The sequence below is a fragment of the Heterocephalus glaber genome, unplaced genomic scaffold (assembly GCF_053883595.1).
Source record: "Heterocephalus glaber isolate CG9 unplaced genomic scaffold, H.glaber_assembly_v1.0 deba00000281, whole genome shotgun sequence".
NCBI lineage: Eukaryota > Metazoa > Chordata > Mammalia > Rodentia > Bathyergidae > Heterocephalus > Heterocephalus glaber.
Genome location: NW_028258139.1, coordinates 14,994,398 through 15,008,124, shown reverse-complemented (window position 1 = coordinate 15,008,124; position 13,727 = coordinate 14,994,398).

Sequence of the window (13,727 nt, the reverse complement as noted above, 5' to 3'; positions counted from 1 at the left end):
CACCATGTTCAGTTGCCTAGAGGGACGAATATACATCCATGATCACTGCTCAGGAACATTCTGGGCTAGACTGTTTAGGCGGGTTTTACTACAACTATAAAATTCTACTTTCTGAGGAAATGTAAAGATATAGAGATATGGTACTATTAGCTCTTCCAGGTTGGGGAGGACCCTACAGGGTGGGGGGCTGTCCCACAGGGACATGGGAATGATTGACCCAGGCAAGGAAACATCCCCACTCAAGCAGGATTGCGCCAACCCCTCCCATCCACACAAGTCTCCCCACACACCAGGGTGTTCCAGGTCCTTTTGACACAGGAGCCACTAACTGGCCCCTTTCAGGTCTCACTTCCGTCGGGTTCCCCCAACCCTGCCCTGAGTGGAAGTGAGCAAGTCCTGCCTGGATGCCCAGCCGCCTACAGCAGGACCTTACAGGGAGGGTGTGTCCCAGGATTCTGCTGTCTGGTCTGAGCCCCAGGCTACCCTCCACCTCCGCACCACACCCCCAGAAACATACTCAGTATGCCCTAGGGAGCTGCCCAGTCTACAGGTCTCAGGAGGTCCAAGCCAGGGATGATCTTCAGCCCTCTCCTAACCTAGGGCATCCCTTTGTTCTGGGACTTGTAGCTCAAATCACAGTTCATCCAGAACTGCCACATCTTCTGGAGAATCCTGCCCCAAGCCATTCACTATCTCATTTAATTTTCTTAAACTACTCAGGATAAGTATTACTAAGCACAGTTTATAGATAGGTAAACTGAGGACAGAGGGTGATGGCTACCCAGCAAATAAGTGGCAGAGTCAGGATTCATAATCGACTTGTGTGAATCCAGAAATGTGCTCTCAGTTGAGGGGCTCCTTTCCTTTTGCAGCCTACCAAGCATCTTTGTGCCAGGTATGAGGGTAACCCAGTCAAGAGTATGGGGAGTTCTACACACATGTTCCCTGTGATGATGGTTACCTTGCCTCAACTTGGTAAAGGCCATGCAGTTTCAAGGGTGCCACTGGACCTGCTGTACTTATGGCATTGCTACAAGTAATGCTTTTGGTCATTTTCACTCTTTTGATCAGGATTTAAGTCTTTCTCAAAACGCTGATCACAGTAGCATACCCCTGTAATGCCAGCGTTCTGGGAGGCTGAAGCAGGAAGATCTCAGTTCAAAGCTAGTGTTGGCTATGTAGTGAAACCCTGTCTTAAAATAACAAAAGAAAAAAGGAAGGGAAGAAGGAAGGAAGGGGAGGGAGAAAGGGAAGAGAGAGAATAAAAAATCCTTAGGGAAGGGCGGAGGATTTAGCTCAGTGGTGCCGCCACCTGCCTTGCAAGTGCAAAGTCCCGAGTTTGATTCCCAGTACAAAAAAAAAAAATCCTTAGGGGAATGTCCTTTTTTTCAAATGGGGTGGGGGTGGGGGGTCATGTTCAACAAACACTCCATATTTTCATTGCAGTTTTAAAAATTTAAACAAACTACCCCTGAAAACTTTTTTCAGCTTTTTTTTTTCTGAGTTTATACTTCTGTTTCAAGTCAAGATCGTGTACTAATTTTCAATGACTGAAAACAATGCTTCTCAACCACATGTGGTGAAGTAACAATTCTTTTATAAAATCCAATACAAAATGAATTATTAGAAATAAATGAGAATATTGAAATGCAAAGACATATATATGCAAACTAAAAGCCTTTTTTTCCCCCTGCACTGCTGAGGATAAAACCCAGGGCCTCTCTCACATGCTAGGAAAGCACTCGGCTATGGAGCCACACCTCAGGCCCTCCAATTTTTATTCTTTTCAAAACAACTTGTCAAATTGCTTTGAAAGCTTCTGAAACTCCTGCCTTTTGTACTGATTCCACTGTAAGTGGAGAACTGGGCAGGCCAGCTGCAGATACATATACAACACTGTGAGCACTGCTAACATGAACAGTTAAAAACTAAGATATGGGCCGGGGATTTAGCTCAGTGTTTTTGCCACCCGCTGCACAAGTGCAAGGACCCAAGTTCAATCCCCAGTACCAAAAAAAACAAAAAAACAAAAAAACTGAGATATGATTCTGTTCAAAGTATACACATCTGAATGCACTTCTACTCAAAAGGAATGCATTAAAGACAATATAAACAACTTTTAAAAATTAATACTTTCACCTACGATCACAAAACAATTTTTTTTTGGTATTAAATTCTTTTATTGGTACATTTTAGGTGTACAACACTATTACATTTCTCATTGGGAATTGCACCTTTACATAATGCATCTTGGTTCTTATTTTTTCCCCATTCCTAGCCCTCCCTTCACCCCCTCCACCCTTCCCTATTTACAAAGACTTTATTTCCATCTTTTCCATTGCTCAGCATTTTTCCTTTCCCTTCTTTCCTTTCCCCTGCCCCTCCCACTACCCCTACCCCTTTGGACCTTTTCTTCCTATTTTATATTATCAATTATTCATTCTAATCATTGGTACATTTTAGGTATACAATATAATGACATTCATCATTGGAAATTTGCACCTTTACATAGTCTCTCTTGGTTCTTATTTTTCACCCTTGCCCAGCCCTCCCTTCAACCCCTCCAGTCCTCCCTATTTACAAAGATTTTCTTCCTATTTTTCCATTTTCTCATATTAATCCCATTCCCTTCTATCCTTTCCCCTAGCCCTCCCACTTCCTTCCCCTTTGCCCCTTTTCTTCCTATTTCACATTACCTATTATACATTTAGTCCTTATTTACCCTTTCAGTTTCTCACACCAGAGAAACTAGTCGGTATTTACACATGTGTGTCCTATTTATTTCACTTAAGAGTATTGCCTCAATGTGCATCCACTTAGCTATAAATGTCTCTAATTTCTCATTTTTGATGGCTGAGTAGTACTCCATATTATTAAAAAACCACATTTTCTTAATCCAGTCTCCAGTTGATGGGCATTTGGGCTGTTTCCAAGTTTTAGCTATTACAAACCGTGTTGCTATGAACATGGGCACACATATATCATTGTGGTATGATTCTTTTAATTCTTTGGGGAAGATCCCCAGCAGTGGAATAGAGGGATCAAATGGGACTTCCAGTCCTAGTTCTTTGAGGTATCTCCATACTGATTTCCACAGTGCTTGCACCAGTCTACACTCCCACCAGCAGTGGAGCAGGGTTCCTCTTTCCCCACAGCCCCGCCAGCATTTGTTATTGGTTGATTTCATGATAGCAGCCATTCTTTCTGGAGTGAGGTGGAATCTCAGGGTTGTTTTCATTTGCATCTCTTGAATGACCAGTGATGTTGAACATTTTTTCATGTATTTATTTGCTATTTCTACTTCCTTGTCTGAGAAATGTCTGTTCATTTCAGATGCCCATTTTTGGATTGGGTCTTTAAATTTGGGAGATCTGATCTTTTTAAGTTCTTTATAGATTCTAGATAGTAGACCTTTGTCTGAGGAAGAGCACGTGAAGATTTTTTCCCACACTGTGGGTTGTCTTTTCACTCTGCTGGTGGTTTCTCTTGCTGTGCAGAAGCCTTTTAATAAGAAGAGATCCCATTTGTTGATTGTTTGTGCTGGTTCACGGGCAGCTGAGGTTTTGTTCATAAGATCTTTTCCTACACCGATGTCTTCAAGGGTTCTACCTAACCTCTATTCCAACTGGTTCAGAGTTTCTATTTTAATATTTAGGTCTTTAATCCATTTTGATTTTAGTTTAGTGCATGGTGAGAGATACAGGTCTAGTTTTAATCTTTGGTAAGTTGAAGCTCAATTTTTCCATCACCATTTATTAAACAGGCTATCTTTCCTCCAGTGAGGGTGTTTGGCTCCTTTGTCGAAGATGAGATGGCTGAGTGTGTCTGGCGTTGTTTCTGCATCTTCTAATCTGTTCCACTGGTCCTCAAGTCTGTTTCTTTGCCAGTACCATGCTGTTTTTATCACAGTAGCTTTGTAGTATAGTTTCAGGTTGGAGATTGTGATACCCCCTGCCATGTCTCTGTTACCTAGAATTGCTTTTGCTATTCTGGGTCTCTTCTTGCTCCAAATGAATTTTTGGATTGTTTTCTCGAGGTCTATGAAGTATGCTGCTGGGATCTCAGTTGGAATTGCATTAAATCTATATAGCAGTTTTGGAAGTATGGCCATTTTCACTATATTAAGCCTTCCTACCCAGGAGCAGGGGATGTCTGTCCATTTTCTGATATCATCTTCAATCTCTCTTTTCAGAGTGCCATAGTTTTCAGAGAAGAGGTCTTTGATTTCTTTCGTTAGGATGATTCCTAGGTATTTCAGTTTTTTGGATGCTATTGTGAAAGGAATTATTTGCCCTATTTCTCTCTCAGTGAGTCTGTCATTGGTGTAGAGGAAAGCTATTGATTTTTGTGTGTTGACCTTGTAACCAGCTACTTGACTGAATTTGGTTATTAAGTCTAGAAGACTTTTGGTGGAGTTCTTGGGGTCTTCTATATAGGGTATCATGTCATCTGCAAATAATGACAATTTGACTTCTTCATTACCTATCTTTATTCCTTTTATTTCTTTCTCTTGTCTAATTGCCGTGGCTAATGTTTCCAGAACTATATTAAACAAGAGTGGTGATAGTGGACATCCTTGTCTTGTTCCTGATTTGAGTGTGAAGGATTTCAGTTTTTGACCATTTAGTATGATATTGGCTGTTGGTTTTTCATAGATGGCTTCTATCAGTTTGAGGTAGAGACCATCTATTCCAATTTTTTGTAGGGTTTTTATCATAAATGCATGTTGGATTTTGTCAAATGCTTTTTCTGCATCTATGGAGATAATCATATGGTTTTTGTCCTTGGCTCTATTGATACAATATATTACATGGATTGATTTTCGTATATTGAACCATCCCTGCATCCCTGGGATGAATCCCACTTGATCAGGGTGTAGGATTTCCTTGATGATCTTCTGCATTCTATTTGCCAGTATCTTATTAAGGATTTTTGCATCTCTGTTCATTAGTGAGATTGGCTTACAGTTCTCTTTTTCAGTTGGGTCTTTCTCTGCTTTGGGGATCAAGGTGATGCTTGCTTCCAGGAATGAATTTGGGAGTATTCGTTCCCTTTCAATTTCACTGAAGAGTTTAAACAGTAGTGGCAGCAGTTCCTCTCTAAATGTCTTGTAGAATTCAGCAGTGAAGCCATCGGGGCCCGGGCTTTTCTTAGTTGATAAGTTTTTAATTACATTTTCAATTTCATTGGTTGATATTGGGTTGTTCAGAATTTTTAGGTCTTCTTCGTTCAACTTTGGTAATTCATATGTATCTAGGAATCTGTCCATTTCTTCTGTGTTGTCCATCTTATTGACATATAGGTTCTGGAAGTAGGTATTGATGATCCTCTGGATTTCTGCTGGGTCTGTTGTAGTTTCACCCTTTTCATTCCTAATTGCATGGATTTGGGCTTTTTCTTTCCTTTTTCTGACAAGGTTGGCTAAAGGTTTGTCAATTTTGTTGATTCTTTCGAAGAACCAACTCTTGGCTTCATTCATTTTTTTGTATCGTTCTCTTAGTCTCCATTGCATTGATTTCTCCTCTGATCTTTATAATTTCCCCCCCGTGTATGAGCTTTGGGGTTGTCCTGCTCTTCTTTTTCTAGAAGCTTGAGGTTCAGCATCAGGTTGTTTAATTGGGCTTGTTCTGTTTTCCTAATATGCGCATTCACTGCTATGAATTTCCGTCATAAGACTGCTTTCATTGTGTCCCATAGATTCCGATATGTTGTATTGTCATTGTCATTTAATTGAAGGAACTGTCTGATTTCTCCTTTAATTTCCTCTGTGACCCATTGGTTATTCAGAAGTGTGTTGTTCAATTTCCACGTGCTTATTAAATTTTTCGAGTTTCTTTTGCTATGGATCTCCAATTTCATCGCACTATGGTCTGATAATATACAGGGGATAACTTCAATTTGTACTTACTTAAACATGTTCTATGTGTGAGTATGTGGTCTATTTTGGAGAATGACCCATGTGCAGCTGAGAAGAATGTGTATTCTGCTTTTGTGGGGTGGAAGACTCTGTAAACATCTGTTCAGTTCATTTGTTCAAGAGTTTGATTGAGTTCCAGTATTTCATTACTTATTTTTAGTCTAGTTGATCTATCTATTTATGACAGTGGGATGTTGAGGTCCCCCACTACAATTGTATTAGTGCATATATGGCTTTTCATGTCTGTTAGTATTTGTTTTATATAGTTGGGTGCACTAGTGTTTGGTGCATAGATATTTATGATTGTCATCTCTTCCTCTTGGATTCTTCCCTTTACAAGGATGTAGTGTCCTTCTTCGTCTCTCTTAATCAGTGTTGGTTTGAAATCTACTTGATCTGCAAAGAGGATAGCTACTCCTGCTTTTTTTCGGGTTCCTGTCACATGGAGTATTGTTTTCCACCCTTTCACTTTCAGTCTATGAGTTTCCTTTTGAATTAAGTGTGTTTCTTGTATGCAGCATATTGTTGGATTTTGCTTCTTGACCCATTCTTCCAGCCTATTTCTTTTGATTGGTGAATTGAGACCATTAACATTGATGGTTATAACTGAAACATATTGACTTGTCATTGCCATGACTTTTTCTTTTTGTTGAGTTCTCCTCCTTCACATTTAATTTCTTGTCATGCCAGATGGGTTCATTCTGCTTTGCTTCCTGGGGTTGTGATCCTCAATGTCTGTTCCTAGGCTATTGTGTAAAATTCTTTGGAGTGCTGGTTTGGTATTCACAAAGTTCCTAAGGTGCTCTTTGTCATGAAAGTATCTTATCTCTCCATCAATTTTGAAAGATAGTTTTGCAGGATACATCAATCTGGGTTGGAGGCTGTTTTCTTTTAGGGCTTGGAATATGTCACTCCAATCTCTTCTTGCCTTAATGGTTTGTGTTGAGAAGTCTGCTGTGATTCTGATAGGCTTTCCTTTGTATGTGATTTGTTTCTTTTCTCTAACTGCTTGGAGAACTTTGTTCTTCTGTTGAGTTTCTGGAATCTTAACAATTATATGCCTATGTGTAGATTTTTTTTGATCAAGGCTATTTGGAGTCCTCTATGCCTCACTTATCTATATGTCAAGCTCTTTTCCCCTGCTTGGGAAGTTTTCTGCCATTATTTCTGTGAAGAGGTTTTTTATGTCATCTCCACTCTCTCCTGTTTCTTCATTGAGCCCAATCAGTCTTATGTTATTCTTGTTTGCATCATCTAGCAGCTGCTGGATTGATTTCTCATGTTCCCTTATAATTTTGAAGCAATTTTTCTTTTCCTGGTCACTAATTGCAATCTTATCTTCTATATCTGAAATTCTGTCCTCACATTGGCTCATTCTGCTGTGTAGACTTTCAATGGAGTTTTTCATCTCCTGGAAATCTATTTGCATCTGTTTTATGGATTCCATTTGTTTCCTATGTATGTTGGGATTCCATCATGTTCCTCAGCTCCTCTCTAGATTTATTAATCATGTCTTGCACTAGGGGCACAATTTCTCCTGTTACCTGAGAAATTATTTCTGATTTCATTTTTTCCAGATCCCCTTTTGTTGCCAATTCAGTGGGTCCAGGTGGTTGAGTATGAGAGTGTTCCATCTCATTTCCCTTTGGGGTTGCTGTAGGTGATCTGGAAGTCTGGTTTTGAGACTTATTTATGTGTTTTCTCATTTCAACTGGGTCAGGGGGCTGTTAGTGCCTGCACGGATTACCTCCTCTGAGCTGGGTGAGGTGGGACACAGGCCGGGAGCAGCGGTAGGGATGGTGACCCAAAAACCTTTTCCTATGGGCTGGGAGCAGCGGGAGGGATGGTGGCCTGGAAGCCCCTTCCTCTGGGCCAGGAGCGGCGGGACAGAAGGTGGCCCAAAAGCCCTTTCCTCTGGGCTGGGATCAGTGGGAGGGATGGTGACAAGGAAGCTCCTTCCTCTGGACCAGGAGCAGTGGGACAACGGCTCAGAAGCCCCTACCTCTGGGCCGGGAACAGCGGGACTCAGTACCTTGGTCTGGTGGTCTGGTGTCCTCTGCGTCTTTGTAGTGTGGAACCAGGTGGCTGCTTGTCTGCAGAGGGGTGATTTGGTGTCTTCCGCGTGACTCAGGACCTCGGTAGGGCGTGCATAGACCTTCCTGTGTGTAGCGGGCTGATTCGGCGTGTTCTGTGAGACTCCCGATGATTCTTTATAACTAGAAAGAAATTAATTATGTTGACCAAAAATTCTCACAGCAGGTCATCTGCAGACTGGAGATCCTAGGATACATGGCTTTGTACAAGCCTGACACAAAACAATTTGTTTTTCTGGTTTTATTTCTATTCCATATCTCCTATTAAATGAAAAACTAAACATAAACTCTAATTAATGAATATGAAGATCTTATAATAAACATAAATAGGCTGAAATTTTAAAATTCAGTGCTTTGAGATTATAATTAAATTTTGCTCAAACTTTTATAAAAATAAAATTATGTATATTCTAGTATTCAGTGTTTTTCTAGTTGGCAATGTAAATAGTGTCACTCTTCAATGACTTTACTCCTACTTATATACAATATATACAATTTCTGCATGTATATACAAATTTAGAGTAAAGGGAATTGTTGAGTAGTGCAAAATGTTCTCCAACTGCCATGTGCAACTGTTGTGAATGCCATGCTGAATGAGCTAGTTGTGATGGTTGCATAACTCTGAATATATTAAAAATTATTGAATTGTAAATTTTTACCAAAAAGAAGGGAGGCCTGACTTCTGCATGGACTTTAAGCTCAGGCTGGTTGACTCTCTTTTCCAGCCCTCCCAGTCTTACAGTTCTCCCATCCCATCCTCCCCCCGCCCCAGTCAGCACCTGCTTCCTGCCTGTGCCCTCAACCACTTGGGCAGAAAACCCTGTCCATTTTTCAGCAGTTTGGGCTAAAGTTTCATTGGCTTTGATGGGCTACGTTCAGGTCCTGTGCTTGCCCTAGAACTGGAGTAGAGTTGGCCTTGTCCAAACCACAGTGATATAAAGTAGAAAGTGTTTGTTGCCCGCAGAAAAGGAATACTGGACAGCAGAAAAAAAAAAAAAAAAAAAGCAAAGCTCCTCCCACCCCCTGCTTCTGGTAATAGGTTCCCACTTTTCCCTTTGGAAAACGGCCACCCATGTTTCATATGGTCCTGATGGGGCTGTTAAGCACAGGTCCAACTTGGGTCAAGGTGGTTGTGGTGGCCTGCCTCCTAAGTGATTGTCCCGGAAATATGACTGGAGAGTCTCCCAAGGAAAAGGCAGTCAGGGCTGAGGCATTTCCATGGGACAGGGGTCCCAGGCTTATAGTCCCTGCTATAGCATTTTCACAGCTGGCCTGGCTGTGTCCTCTTTCAGTTACGTGCTGTGCTGCATCCCCTTTTTCTAGATTCTCTTAGATTCCCCAGAGCTGGGATCTGGTGCCAACAACTGCTTTAACTGATAGAGACACTCACATGCAGGTTGCTGCAGGGATCCCTGGCCCCACATCTAAAATGAGCACAAAGTAAGCCCTCAATTAGTAATAGGTGTTACTTGTGTTTCTCTGCCAGCTACTTCAGGGTGATTACTTTTTCTATTTAATGGGGATAGAATCCAGGGCCTCCCTTTACCTTTTAGAATACTATAATTTGAGATTTGCAGAAAAATTGAGATAATAGGGTCACGCACCTGCACGAGTACCCCTTATTTCTCCTGTTATTAACATTTTACATTAGGTTGACATATTTGTTACAATTAATTAACAAATACTGATACATTGTCAGCATCTAAAGTCTATGGGTATCAGTATTGCCTTCATTTTTATCCATTGTCCTTTTTTTGTTTTGGTCCCAGGATCCCAGCCAGGATGCCACATTACATTTAGTCATCATGTCTCCTAAGGCTCATGTTAGCTTTGACCTTTTCTCTGGCTTTTCTTGTTTTTTGATGGATGGAGTTTTGAGGACTGGTTGGGTGTTTTGATATTTTGTTGTGTTTGATTTTGCTTGGTTTGAGACAGGGTCTTGCTATGTAGCCTAGGATGGCCTTGAATTCCCAGTAATCCTTCTGCTTCAGCCTCCTGAGTGCTGGGATTATAGCATGCACAACCATGAACAGGTGATTGGGTGTTTTTCTGTTTTGTTTTCTGGTAATGGGAATCGAACTCAGGACCTTGAGTTTTTGAGGCAGGCCCGGTGCCACTGAGCTAAATCCCCAGCCCTCTTATTGGGTGTTTTGAAAGATGATTCACAACTGAAATTTGTCTGATATCCTTTCCCATGCTAAAATGGGGTTACAGGTCACTGGGTAGAAGACTCAGAGACAGGCTAAACATACTATTGTTAGCCGTGGTTTACAGCTGTTGCTGTTGATCTTGATCACCTGGCTGAGCTAGCGCCCCTTTGGTTTCTTCCCCTTCCAAACTGTATGCTTTGGGAAGAGGTCACTTTGCATAGCCACAACTGACATATAGAGTTACATTCCCCACACAAAGGGAAGAGTAGCTATGTAAATAACTTGGAGCTCTACTGCACAGATTTCTTTCTTCTTTCCCATTTATTAATTTTTTCAACCATTTATATCTGTGTGGACTCATGGATTTTTTGAGTAATAACCTATTACTACTTTATTTATTTGGGGGACAGTGCTAATATCCAAAACACCTTCAAGTCTGACATCATCCAAAGTCAGGCCTGTATTTGACATGCATGAGGGGCAGCACCGCCTTGTGGTAGTAAATTAACCCAGGTGACATCTGGGCCCCTCCTCCACATGTTAAAAGAGCCAGGTAGGCAGCAGGCCTGTGAAAAGAGATTGATGGCTCTAGTTATAGAGCCTGAAATCATCTCCCGCCTCCCATGTCTTTAATGTATGTTCCTCACTCAAGCTGTGTGTCCTGAGTGCTAGGACACACCATACAGCATGCTAAATATCAGACTGCCAGCTGTCTGGTGGGGAGCAGACAAGTAAACAGGTAATTATGATACAGCCATCCAAGATATGTTGCCACGGAGGTGCTTATGTTGAGTCTCAAAAGCAGACAAGGTCAGGGAAGAACGTGGCTGGCCAAGGGCACACCATGGGCAGAGACACAGAGTGTGAGATGACATGTCCCTTGGGGAGGCGTGCAGGCTCAGCTTGGTCACGAACAAGGCAGACAAGACATTGTGTGCCTGAGGGTGGAACTGGTGGGAAAGTGAGTTAGGCTCCTAGCAACAGACACCCACCTAGATGTCTTAAACCAAAAAGAGTTTTACTGGAAAATAATTTTTTGGTGTTTTGTTTTGTTTTTCAGCACTGGAGCCTTTGCACTGAGCTGAATCCCCAGTCCTTTTTAAAATTTTTCTTGAAATAGGGTCTTGCTAAGTTGCTAAGTTGCCCAGGCTGGTGTCAAACTCTCAATCCACCTGCTTCAGCCTCCTGAGTGCTGGGATTACAGGCATATACCACTATGCTTGGCTCTGGAAAACTATTTCTATAGAATTAGCTTCAGCTGTGATTAAGAGAGACTCTGCAAAAAGGAAAACACACAAGGATTTATTCTGTCACGTAAAGAAAATTCAAAGCTGAAGAGAAGAAAACTAAAATGGAGATTCCATAAATTCATCAGAGCCCCTGACTCTTCCTGTGTTTCTACTCCACTGTACATGAACTCCATTCACAGGATCATCTTAAGGGCGAAGACAGTTGCTAGAGCTTCAGCTATTGTTTGCACATTCCAAGCCGCAGGAAGGAAGGAGGAGGAGTGACTAAATGGTGGACTCTCCTGAAGTCCCACCCAGTACTTCTGTGTACACCTCTTTGGGCAGGGATCAGCTACAAGGAGGCTGGGAAGTGAAATCAATTTTAGCCAGCAAATTAGAATTTCTGAAAAAAAAATAACTGGGAAGAATGAAGTTGAGGAGACATCTTAGAGGATCTGCCACAGAAAGACAGGGGTGGGATTACAAAGGGAAGCTGGAGAAGCAGGCTGGATGTTGGGCAGGAGTCAGGGATCTTCTGGGAACCAGGCAGGAGAAATGGTTTGAGAAGGACCCCCACTGCCCTGCCACAAGCCATCAGGAAGGTTTTAATACAGCAATCTCATCTTTCCATCAATGCTGCAGATTGAAACCCCCAACAGTGCATCCGATTGGTCAGCTGAGGTCACTTGATGGCACCCTGGCCCGGGAGAGTGAAGAGGCTTATTCGGTATCCGTGGCGGAAGGTGGAGTCCTGTCCATTCCCTGAGATTCTCAGCCTGTGGGAAGTGTCAGTGTAAGGCAGCCACAGAGGACAAGTATCCTCGTGAACCACCAAAGAGTTTTCCTCTAACACCTCTCCACCTCTGCAGGGTCCAGAGCTATCCAGACCTGGCTTCTGCCCTGTCTTTCTCTTGCATTTTTTCTACCACATCTTTCTTCTTCTCTCTTTCCTTCTCATCTCCCTCGAGTTTTTTTTCCCCAGTACTGAGGATTGAACTCAAGGCCTTGTGCATGCTAGGCAACCTCTCTACACTTAGCCCTAGACTTTCTATACTCAATTCCACTTAGGCAGGAATAGGCAATGAGGCAATGTCAGAGCTGGAGAAAAGTGATGAACATATATTGAGCTCTTACTGTGTACCAGACTCTGTAGCAGGAACCCTCCATGCAGTGGCATGCTGAAGCCAGCCATGGTGACTCATGAGTGCTTATTATTAAACATACTCATTGGTAAAGATTAAATTTAAGTTTTTTAATCCTAGGGGTGGGCTGAAGTGTGGCTCAGGAGTAGAGTCCTTGCTTAGCATGCATGAAGCCTTGGGTTCCATCCCCAGCATCCTATTGCTAAAATTTTATAAATTTGTAACTAAGTTGTGTTTAAAATAGGTTAAATGTTCAAACTCATAATTTCCTAATTATTTTTCTCCATACTACGGTCATCTGTGCTCTTGTCTGTTGTACCTACATGGCAGAAATACTATAGAGTAATGAGCTACTTAGCACCTCTTTCCTACTCTGCATTCAGACCCTTACATTGGTACCTAGAGAGCAACCTTAGTAGAACTGTTTACATCACAGAAATTAGTAAACACCACAAATCAGGGTCCCTCTCTCTCCCACAGTGACCTGTTGCTAAATCTGTACCAGCACCCCCTTATAAACTACATGCTATTTATTTTATCTCAACGGTCACAGTCAGGACTTGGATATTAGTTCTGTGCTTCCTTTGGCTTATTTGCCATGAATCTTAATGACCATGGCTATCATTTATGTACATGTGTTACATACCAGGTTTGTGAGTTTATATTCTCTCATCATTTTTAAATTAGATATTATTATTTTTAATCCTATTTTATAGGTAAGAAAATTGAGGCACAGATTGGTTAGGAGATTGCTCAAGGCCTGCACTTTTGATTTCTGCCACAGGGTCTCTTGTCTGGCTTGGTTCACACTTGCCTCTTTCTAACCTGAAAAACCCCAGAAGCCAGCAATTATGTCATCTGACATGTTGTCACTTTAAATTACAATTGGTCTCCCTATCTACTTCTTCAGGTTTTTCTGAAATGTCATTTATTCTTTGGCTTGGGCTCTTTTCCTTTTCATCTTCTCTAGCTTTATGCTGTTCCATTTAATTGTGACGGTGATAAAGCCCTTTTCTGAAAAGTTATCTAGCCAAGGCAAATGGTAGTTTAAAACCTTCACCAGATAATTAATGTGTGTGACGACCCACAGGCACCGCACATGCTGCAGCAGGAGGGGTGGTACATACTCAAAGGCTCTGGAGCTGCAAATAAATTCCAGGGTACTGTACCCACCCTCAAACACTAATGCTCTGCAC